General features: G+C 45.2%; 1 long non-coding RNA gene across 1 annotated transcript; it reads right to left on the reverse strand.

The window, feature by feature from the left end:
- Nucleotides 1-6,333: 6,333 nt before the first annotated feature.
- On the reverse strand, nt 6,334-7,001 carry LOC138658271 (uncharacterized). The gene is made up of 4 exons (XR_011317424.1): nt 6,921-7,001; nt 6,747-6,839; nt 6,595-6,669; nt 6,334-6,456 (listed from the first exon to the last, which is right to left on the reverse strand). It is a non-coding gene; the product is annotated as an uncharacterized lncRNA (long non-coding RNA).
- Nucleotides 7,002-11,734: the final 4,733 nt, after the last annotated feature.

The following is an 11,734-nucleotide window of genomic DNA, read 5'->3' on the forward strand; positions in this document are numbered from 1 at the left end:
TCGCTCTGAATGGCCAAGGACATAGACTCATTCAGACCAGCAGGCGTGGGAAATCCCACCATGACATCCTTAAGGGCTTCAGAAAGACCCTTTCTGAAAATTGCCGCCACACTCATTCCACTGAGTAAGCACAGACCACTTTCTAAACTTCTGACAGTACACCTCCGCTTCATCCTGACCCTGACACAAAGCCAGCAAGATTTTCTCTGCCTGATCCACTGAATTTGGTTCATCATAAAGCAATCCAAGCGCCAGAAAAAACGCATCTACATCACGCAATGCAGGATCTCCTGGCGCAAGGGAAAATGCCCAGTCTTGAGGGTCACCACGCAACAAAGAAATAATGATTTTTACTTGTTGAACGGGGTCACCAGAGGAGCAGGGTTTCAAAGCTAGAAATAGTTTACAATTATTTTTGAAATCCAGGAACTTAGATCTATCCCCAGAAAACAAATCAGGAATTGGAATTCTAGACTCTAACATAGAATTCTGTACCACAAAATCTTGAATGTTTTGTACCCTTGCAGTGAGATGATCCACACAAGAGGACAGACCTTGAATGTTCATATCTACACCTGTGTCCTGAACCACCCAGAGGCTTAGGGGAAAAGAAAGACAAAAAACACTGCAGAGAAAAAAAAATGGTCTCAGAACTTCTCTTATCCCTCTGAGATGCATTAATACTTTGGGCCAGCTGTACTGTTAAAGACCTGGTGGTTAGGAGCACCCGGAACGACCTGATGGTTAAGCTCACACAGGACAAGCTCTGGAAAGTGGGAGCTCTGCCGACCGCAATCCCTAATCCTATCACACAACTAGAAATAGCCGTGGAGCGTACCTGACACGACCTAGACGCCTCTTCACAGCCTAAGAGCTAACTAGCCCTAAAGATAGAAAATAAAGCCTACCTTGCCTCAGAGAAATTCCCCAAAGGAAAAGGCAGCCCCCCACATATATTGACTGTGAGATAAGATGAAAGTCACAAACACAGAAATGAAACAGGTTTTAGCAAAGGGAGGCCAGACTTACTAAACAAACTGAGGATAGGAAAGGTATCTTTGCGGTCAGCACAAAACCCTACAAAAAGACCACGCAGAGTGTGCAAAAAGACCTCCGCACCGACTCACGGTGCGGAGGTGCCACTCTGCATCCCAGAGCTTCCAGCTAGCAGGGGAAGATCATGATAGCCAGCTGGACAAGGAAACAATGAACAAATAAATAACTAGCAGGGACTTAGCTTCTGCTGGAGTAGACAGGTCACCAGAAAGATCCAAGAGCGAACTGAACCAGTACAAGAACATTGACAGCTGGCATGGAGTAACGATCTGGGTGGAGTTAAATAGAGCAGCCAGCCAAAGACTAAACTACGTCACCTGTGGAAGGAACCTCAGAAGCAGCAGCTCCACTCACAGCCACCAGAGGGAGTCCATGGACAGAACTCGCCGAAGTACCATTCATGACCACAGGAGGGAGTTCAATAACAGAATTCACAACACTCTGCGCCCTAACGCTTGCGGCAAAAAAGACGCATGCATCGCAAAACGTATGCAAACGCATGTCTATGCGCCCCCATGTTAAATATAGGGGCGCACGGCGCATGCGTCGCCGCGGCTGCGCCCGACGCAGCCTGGCAGAACGCAAATGTGAACGTAGCCTTAGGTAAAGAATTCAACCACTTTCTCTTGTTAAGACCTCATTCAGATGTCAGTATTTTTACATCAGTGTTTGTATGCCAAAACCAGGAGAGGAACTTACAGAGAAACTATACTTGAAAGATTGATACCTGTTTGGAGACACTACTGGTTTTGGCATACAAACACTGATGGAATACTGATCAAAAATACTGATGTGTGCATTAGGTCTTATACAGGTTTCCTTACAAACTGACCATTTCTGCCCATTATATGATTGCTGATGGAGGAGCATGTGACCAGACCAGTCTTTTGATGATGCTCAGTATTGGCTTTGCACCAAACATACCTTTTGGAATAACACATTTCTCTCCTTTTGAACAACCACTTACAGCAAGTAGCAGTCGGAATCCAGGCAGAAAGTAAACATTAGCTTAAAGGCCCATATACAAATGTAGTGATGGTAATTGCATGTATATTTCAAGTTGTGCTACAATATGCAAAACCCGTTTGACTAGGAAGTAGTGATGAGCGAGTATACTTGTTGCTTGGGTTTTCCCGAGCATGCTCTGATGTCCTCCGAGTATTTGGCTGTGCTCGGAGATTTAATTTTTGTCGACATAGCTGCATGATTGCGGCTGCTAGACAGCCAGAATACATGTGGGGGTTGGCTGTTTGTTAGAGAATCCAAACATGTATTCAGGCTGTCTAGTAGCCGCAAATCATGTAGCTGTTTAGGCACAAACTAAATCTCCGAGCACGCCCAAATATTCGGAGGACACTTGAGCGTGCTCTGGAAAACCCGAGCAACGAGTATACTCGCTCATCACTAGTCAGAATTAATCCCCCATTGTAAACTAGGTTTATTAACAACATTTACAAACTCTCTGCTGTTCACAATTAATCAATGAAATAAGAGCAATTTAGGTGGCTCAACTCAACTAATACAACAAGTAGTTTATCCAAATGCAACACAAAATTCCATTTATTGACTGCTGCAGTCTCAGAATTAACCCCTTCATGACAAATGTCTTTAATACTTAGTAGATCACTTTGGCTGCTATGACTTCCTGCAAACGTGATACAAAACCAGACACCATTTCTGAGGAAGCATTTCTGAGAAATCCTAGCTCATTCCTCTTGACAATTGCCTACAGTTCACTTATGTTCTTGGGTTGTGAAGAGAAGTGGTCCAATAAGTTACGGGAAGAGATATTTGCTTTGCACAAACAAGGGAAATTATATAAAAAGATACAAAAGGCATTTTAATGTTTCTAGAAATATAATGGGAATCAAAGTTCATGAGTTCAAAGTTAAAGGAACATTGGCTTCATTGCCTTCATCCTCCTGTACGAGACGAGCGGTGGACTCTGCGTCTCAGGGAACGTTACCCATACCCAGGCGGCTCCTCACAACAGCCCCTGCTCCTCTTTGGCCATTTTGGAGGCCACTACCTCCCACCGCGGACATTATATACATAAGCCCCTACTCTCATGCCGGCTACTTTGAGGCCCCTGGCCCTTTCTAGAGATACTTATCATTATAAGCTCCTCTATTCTGTAGTTTAGGTATTAAACACAGGACCACCATCTTATCCTTCCACATTTTTTGGCTGTATCAAGCATGATCTGTATACCAACTTAGGACATGTCCGATAAACACTTTTAAGGCACAGCACGTGACTGATGAAAGCTCTATATGAGCTGAAACGTTTCCAGTGCTACCTTGCACCAATAAAATTTATTAATCAATGAGACTGAAGTTGAGTGCGAGACGTTCATACTTATTACTGATCTCTCAGTGACCTGCCCCTTATTTACATAATTAATATTATATAGATATCTTGAAAAAAAAATCCCCTTCTGCAGGCAGGTGCCAGCATGACCGCATATATAATGTGTATGTAATCCTTTTCTTTCATGGCATCCATAAATTCTTGCTAGAGAAAAAAAAAATTGTCTTTTCCAAGATGGCGCCTGCGCAGTAGCATCCATCGGATCGCCAATAGCTGCTACTGCGCAGGTGTTGCCATCTTAGTAGAGACAATGCGTGCAGAAGAAATAAAAATTAGGCATCAATGGACAATGATCCCAAGAATAATTTTAACCCCAGGAGCTTTTTTTCAGTTTTCCATTTTCGTTTTTCGCTCCCCTCCTTCCCAGAGCCATAACCTTTTTTTATTTTTCTGTCAATATTGCCATGTGAGGGCTTATTTTTTGCGAGTTGTACTTTTGTAGTTTTGAATGACACCATTGGCTTTACCATGTCATGTACTAGAAAACAGAAAAAAAATTCCAAGTGCGGTGAAATTGCAAAAAAAAGTGCAATCCCACACTTGTTTTTTGGTTGGCTTTTTTTCTAGGTTCACTAAATGTTAAAACTGACCTGCCTTTATGATTCTCCAGTTCATTACGAGTTCATAGACACCAAACATGTCAAGGTTCTTTTTTATCTAAGTGGTGAAAAAAAAATTCCCAACTTTGTTTAAAAGTTTTTATAAAATTGCGCAATTTTCCAAGACCCATAGCGTCTCCATTTTTCAGGATATCAGGTCAGGTGAGGACTTATTTTTTGCGCGCCGAGCTGACGTTTTTAATGATACCGTTTTGGTGCAGATACGTTCTTTTGATCGCCCGTTATTGCATTTTAATGCAATGTGGTGGTGACCAAAAAAAGTAATTCTGGCGTTTTGATTTTTTTCTCACTACGCCATTTTGCGATCAGGTTAATTCTTATTTTTATTGATTGGGCGATTCTGAATGCAGAGATACCAAATATGTGTAGGTTTGATATTTTTTTTGTTTTACTTTCAATGGGGCAAAATGGGGGTGATTTTTTTCTATAACTTTTTTTTTAAACTTTTGCCATGCTTCAATAGCCAGATGATGCCACAACTCGATCACCCCTGCTACATAGGAGCGATGCTCAGATCGCTCCTATGTAGAATTGCTGCATTGCTATGAGCGCTGACCAAAGGGTGGCGCTCACAGCAATCTGGCATCAACAGCCATAGAGGTCTTCAGGAGACCTCTGGTTGTTATGCCAATGCACCGCTGACTCCCGATCACGTGACGGGGGTCAGCAGTGCGCGCATTTCCGGCCCGATGGCCGGAAGCGTTTATTAAATGCCGCTGTCAGTTTGACAGCGGCATTTAACTAGATAATAGTGGCGGGTGGATCATAAAAAACAGCTGACATGCCCTGGCTTTGATGCTGGCTTACCTCAGGAGCCCGCATCAAAGCAGGGGATCTGCCATCGGACGTACTATTCTGTGCAATGGCAGAAAGGGGTTAAAGTCCACCAAGTCTGTTCGTACTATGCCTACCCCTCCTGCGGTGTGGACTATCAGCCCGGTGAGGGTCCGTAGGCATGTCCCGTAACAGTAAATGGGGTACTGGTGTCAGGACTCTTGGACTTCAGGAGTTTGGAGACCCTGGTAAGGGACACAATCCCTTTCCAGTTGATCCCTTGAAAATACAGTCATGGCCAAAACTATTGACACCCCTGCAATTCTGTCAGATAATACTCATTTTCTTCCTGAAAATGATTGTAAACACAAATTATTTGGTATTATTATCTTCATTTAATTTGTCTTAAATGAAAAAAACACAAAAAGAATTGTCCTAAAGCCAAATTGGATATAATTCCACACCAAACATAAAAAAGGGGGTGGACAAAAGTATTGGCAATGTTTGAAAAATCATGTGATGCTTCTCTAATTTGTGTAATTAACCCCTATCTGACCTTGGACGAGATGGTAAAGGTACCGTCACACTAGACGATTTTACAACGAGAACGACAACGATCCGACCAAAATTAGATCGCTGGAACGTCGCTGTTTAGGTCGCTGCAGAGATGTCAAACACACCAACCTACGAACGATGCAGGAGCGATACAGTGACGTAACAGCGACTCATAGATCGTCCTCGCTAGTCGTTTGCTCAATGTCACACAGCAACAGTGTAACGATCTAACGATGCAGACGTAGCCAGATAGGTGTGTTTCTCCACAGGGAGACACCCAGGATGTGACGTTACGGCGTCCCGGAATATAAACCGCAACTCTACAGCGATTGATTCATATTGTTGGAGCGCTGCGTCTTCACGGTCTTCTGCCTTTCCAGCGTCCTCTTCTGCCTTTCCAGCGTCCTGTTCGGAACGATCCTTCGCCAGCTACGATCCTCTTCTCCCGTGGACGTTCTGTCTAGAACGCCGTATTCTACTGCAGGCGTCTTCATCGTTTCTTTTCTTGCTCATCAACGGTATGAAATGTCTTTCAGTTGTTTGTTTCTTTTGTGTATAGTTATGGCTATTCAGTAATGTTTATCTATGTGTATGGTGTAATGATGGATCAAACACCTCCGGCAGCCATCTTGTGCATCTGGCAAGCAGACGCACAAGATGGAGGCATTACTATGCGGTTTGCAAACTCAGTTGTGCTGTCTGCCAATTTTGCACACACCATATGGAAAGGTAAACTAGCTGTCTGCCAATTTTGCACACACTATATGGAAAGGTAAACTAATCTCTTGTGTCTGCCTTGGCTGGCCCTGGCGTGCTCAGCTAGTAAATAAAACAGCACACAACTTAAAGGAACAAAATTTTTTTTTAGAAACTGAACTAATTTTTTTTTTTAACAAAACAACAACATAACTGTCAAGAAAAACATAAAAAAACTATTTACGCCCGCGCGCCAAAAGGTGTCGCAGCGTGCGGCCATGTTGCTGCACTTGATGCTGCAGCAGCACTACTGTCCGCTCCAAGAGCGCTACTGTCCGCTCCAGTCGCTCTTGCTTGGCCAGCAGCTCTCTCACAGTGTCCGGTTCTGTAGATAGAAGATAGAATAAAAGTCTTTTTTTTTTGTCCTGTCCCAGAGGTCTTTTTTTTTTTTTGGTTGCATGTTATTAGTCGCTGTCAAATGTGACATCCCACTGATAACCCCTCCCACTGTCTGTATACTTACGGAGAAGGGACGCCTGTTGTCCATCACTGGAGCTGCTGACCACCCATCCCCTGTCTCGGGCCAGAGTTCCCGGAGCTAAAAGGAATCAAAATCATATCTGTTTAACAATTGAACTCGCTGTGGGGAACCGCTCGCAGTTTATCGTCACTTACGAATGCTCGCCTCTGGGGAGAATGATGCCGAGCCGGGGGAGGAAGATGGGTAGCGGAAGGGCGGTGTAGTGGCCTGCGGTGGGGTTAGTGCATCTGTAATGTATACAATATTTCAGCTCACCTCTTATGTCCCATATGCCGTTATAATTTTGAAATGAATGATGTTTAACTTACGTGACGGTCCAGCTTGTGGGCTGCTGCTGCTGGAAGATGTGGGGGAGGATAGTACCCTCTGTAGCCGGCGGCGTCTCTCTACACAAAAATAAAAGAAACGCCATGTTTAGACAACAAAAGTACAGAGCTGTAGACATCACAATAAATATAGACAACATTCACAGCAAAAGCTAGTAGCCTATCGAAATTCGACTGCATCTGTAATGTATTCTATATTTCTGCTCCCCTGTAATGTCCCATATGCAGTTATAAAATTGAAATGAATGATGGATAACTTACGTGACGGTCCAGGCTGTGGCCTGCTGCTGGCCGCTGTTGTGGAGGCTAGTGCCCTCTGGTGCCGGCGGCGTCTCTCTACACAAAAAAAAAAAAAAAAAAAGAAAACGCAATGTTTTGACTACAAAAGTACAGAGCTGTAGAAAAAAAAAACACAAAAAAAGAGGCCATTTGCAGGAAGGAGTAAAAATCTATTTTGACAAGCTAAATGTAATTACATATATAGAACATAGGAAGCACATCACGGCAGTGCGCGTCTCCTGTTTCCCCCTACTGGCAGTGCGAGCAGGGTTGCCAACCTCCTCGTAATGATTTCAGGACAATCTGGATTACAATTGCGGACATCCGTATAAATTAAATATGGGGGGTGGAGATTATGGAATTCATGACCTGACCAATTTTTACGCGACAACGCATTTTTGCGCTTGGACATTATAGAAATTTGAAAATAAAATATGAAATTTTTTTCCTCGTAAGTCCCGGACAAGTTGGCAACCACGGGCATGAGTCTCCCAATTCCCCCCGCCCGGTACCGTGCGTCTTCCAATTACACCATTCTGGTACTTGCCTTGCTTTGCCTCCGCTCGCAAGTGTGCCAGATGGAGTGGCTGCTTATAGCGCAGGTCGGCCCACTTTTTTCGCAGTTGCAGCGCACTGCGCCGGATGCTGAACCTGCTCTCCATCATTTCTGCAATGCGGCCCAGCACTGCATTCTTGTGCAAATTGGGGTGGGCAGGCCGGCTCCTCCGTCCCTCATAGTCGAGGGCATCCATCTTGTCCACAAAAAAACGCACCTCGGCCTGCCCCAGAGGAGCACAGCGCTGTCTCGCCGCCATTTTCTAAAGATAGACGCTGTACGGCACCGCCTAACCACGCCCAGAGGAGGTCCTAGCTGCCGCGCGATCGGCATCGCTATAGCGTCTCTGATTATGCACAGCATCGCGTTTGTGACGCCGGCTCCAGACATCCTTTTTTTTGGGCGTTCCCATTACCAAGTCACAGCGCTCATTGTCTTGTTTCAGTGTTGACGTAGCTTGTATAGTAATTTTGGGGTGTCAGAGGTGCGGCTGTAGTGTTAAACGCTGCTTATTACACATGTAAATATAAATTTCCATTAAATCCTATGTTTACATTTCTGTTGAACAGGGCAGCGTCTGAGACGCAACACTGATCAGATATGTGAGCACATGCCCAACGCCGCTTTTTGTGACCCATGCATTAACTTTTCCATGGTTTTAGGGGCAGGAAAAAAAAACATCATTCATCGTCCTCTGTGTCCTGACGCATGATTCACAAAACGATAGGGCAACACATGTTATTTCAGGCCCCTAGGTAAAATATAGTGGCGCATGACTAATGCATTGCCATGGCTGCGCCGAACAAAACGCTAATGTGAACTTTGCCTTCTAACCAAGAAAAAAAAAAAAAAATAGATGTGTGAACACTATGTTACAGTATTGGTTGTCTTGTGTCACTTTAGCAAATCATATGTAATAATTATTTTTTATTGTGCTTTTTCAGGTTGCCATGTCTCTTTCGGATGTACCTGCGATTGTAGCGGCTGCATTGCTGTTAGAAGCTCAGAACCAGCTGGAGGCTGAAGCGCGAAACAATCGTGCAAAGCGACAGCGCCGCATGTGGACCAGACAGTGGCTGCAGAAGAGGAATCAATTGTCCCACATGGGCCTAATCAGGGAACTGAAGGAGAACAACCCGCATGATTTCAAGAACTACCTGAGAATGTCCGAGGATTCATTTAATGTCCTACTTGAAGCTGTGGAACCTTATATTAGGCGGCAAAATACAAGGATGCGAGCTGCTGTCCCTGTGGATGAGAGACTGGCTGTTACGCTCCGGTTCCTGGCAGGTCTATGCAAGACTTGCATTACTGCGCTGCGATTTCCCGAACCCTACTCAGCGTCATCATTCCGGAGACATGTAAAGCAATTATCTCTGCTTTACACCACAATTACATGCCTTTCCCGGAGACCACGGATGATTGGAAAGAGATTTCAAGGGGATTTCATGAGCAATGGCAGTTCCCTAATTGCGGGGGGGCCTTGGATGGGAAACATGTCCGCATCACCCAACCACCACACTCCGGCTCCTTTTATTATAACTATAAGGGATATTTCAGCGTTATTCTGATGGCCCTCGTTAATGCGAACTACGAATTTGTAAGTGTGTCTGTAGGGATCAACGGGAGATTATCTGATGGCGGAGTTTTGGAGCTAACCGATTTTGGGGACCGCTTGAAAGAAAACAAACTGGCCTTGCCTCCCAACAGTGACACTACTGGAAACATGAACTTTGTGTTTGTTGGAGATGAGGCGTTCCCACTGCATCCCAACCTTTTGAAGCCCTTCTCCCAGAAGACTCTGACACCTGAGCGGCGCATATTTAATTACCTGCTTTCGAGAGCTAGACGCGTTGTGGAGAATGCGTTTGGAATCATGGCAAACCGATTTCGTGTTTTCCACACTGCAATGAACATGAAACTATCGTCTATAGACTCTGTGGTTCTTGCTTGTTGCGTCCTCCACAACTTTTTGCGCCGCCGTGATGCCACTGCATACAGCCCTCCACAGTATGTAGACTCTGTTGACCCTGCAAACGGGGATATAACCCAGGGAGAATGGCGTCTAGACGAGCACAGGGTTTCTGGCCTGGAAAGTCTGGGATCCGGAAGGAACAATGATGACGCGACAAATTGCAGGGAAAAATACTGTGACTTTTTCAATGGTCCAGGGGCTGTCTCATGGCAGCACCAACAATTGTAGCGCAACTGTAGGCATCTCTTTTACCATTTATTATGGATTACATTTGTTTTTGTTGATCCGCTCTCGTGTACCATTCTTTTTAGAACCCAAACAATTTCTTTGTCAGGTAACAATGTCAACATAACGATATATCGATTTATGTACATTCTCTTGTTCTTTTTATTCCATTCCAATAAAAATATCGAACTATGCAAATACTCTACTTCTGTATCAAACATATGAACCATGGGAGCCAACAACCTCCTCTGCCCTAGCGCTTTCATGATGTGTGTGTGTGTGTGTGTGTGTGTGTGTGTGTGTGTGTGTGTGTGTGTGTGTGTGTGTGTGTGTGTGTGTGTGTATGTATTGTGACAAAACACTCTGGGATCGCCTTTGCTGGGGTCAAAGGACACGTGGTTTGTGCATTGAATCTGAGGCGTACAGCAGGTTTCTGAGCAGGCTGACCTCAGGTCAGATTTATTAACGTGAAAGCAACACAAAAAACAAAACATAAAAATAAATCCTAGCCTGTCCGGCACTAACTAAACAAATACGTTGCTATCTCAACAACTGGGGGGGCTTCTCCCACCCAGCTAACATCATACAGATCTTGAGCAGAGCTCTTCACTCACGTTTGTCTCACACAGGCAGGCAATCTGTGTGCCCCAGGCAGAGACTGGAAACACCCAGCTGGTCATCTTTTATTCCTGCAATCATTAACCCATTAGCACCCTGAAGATACTGAGTGGCCTAATTCACATAGGACAAACACCTGGGCGAGATATACCTGCCTCCATCTACCACACCAGCATGAGTCTTACATATCCCCCTTCCTTGCTCAGACCACTCCGGTCGAGCAAGAACACTTTTGAAACAGTGCACTCGGGATAGGGCATCGGCGTTCCCCATCTGCACCCCAGGTCGGTGCTCCACCGTAAAAGAGTAAGCCTGCAGGGCAAGGAACCACCGGGTTACCCGACTATTACGGTCCTTGTGGAGGTGCATCCACTTGAGAGGGGCATGGTCTGTGACCAGCCTAAACTTCCTACCAGCCAAGTAATACTTGAGGGAGTCGAGAGCCCATTTAATGGCTAGGCACTCTTTTTCAACCACCGCATACCTCTGCTCATGTACATTCAGTTTCCGACTGAGATAGAGGACCGGGTGTTCGACTCCGTCCCTCACCTGGGAAAGTACAGCTCCGACACCAGTATCAGAGGCATCAGTTTGTACCACAAACTCGCTGCTGAAATCAGGAGTCACTAGTACGGGCTGAGAGCACAAAGCCCGTTTCAGGCTGTGGAAGGCCTCTTCAGCAGCTGAGGTCCATTTTACCATGACGGAACCCTTCCCCTTGGTAAGATCCGTCAAGGGAGTAGCCATGGCTGCAAAATTGGGTATGAACCGGCGATAATAGCCGGCAATCCCCAGGAAAGCCTGCACTTGTTTCTTGTTCACTGGTTGTGGCCAGCCCTGAATTGCCTGTATTTTGTCGATCTGGGGTTTAACCACTCCTCGGCCAATCACGTAGCCCAAGTATCGGGCTTCTTCAAGCCCGATGTGGCATTTCTTGGGGTTTGCCGTTAAACCTGCATCTCGCAGGTCATCAATCACGGCTTGTACCTTCTGTAGATGAGTTTCCCAGTCCATGCTGTAAATTACGATGTCATCCAGGTAGGCAGAAGCGTACTGTCTGTGAGGCCTCAAGACTCGATCCATCAATCTCTGGAACGTTGCGGGAGCTCCGTGAAGTCCAAACGGCATATAGACATACTGGAA

Source organism: Ranitomeya imitator, chromosome 1 (genome assembly GCF_032444005.1).
Source record: "Ranitomeya imitator isolate aRanImi1 chromosome 1, aRanImi1.pri, whole genome shotgun sequence".
Taxonomy (NCBI): domain Eukaryota; kingdom Metazoa; phylum Chordata; class Amphibia; order Anura; family Dendrobatidae; genus Ranitomeya; species Ranitomeya imitator.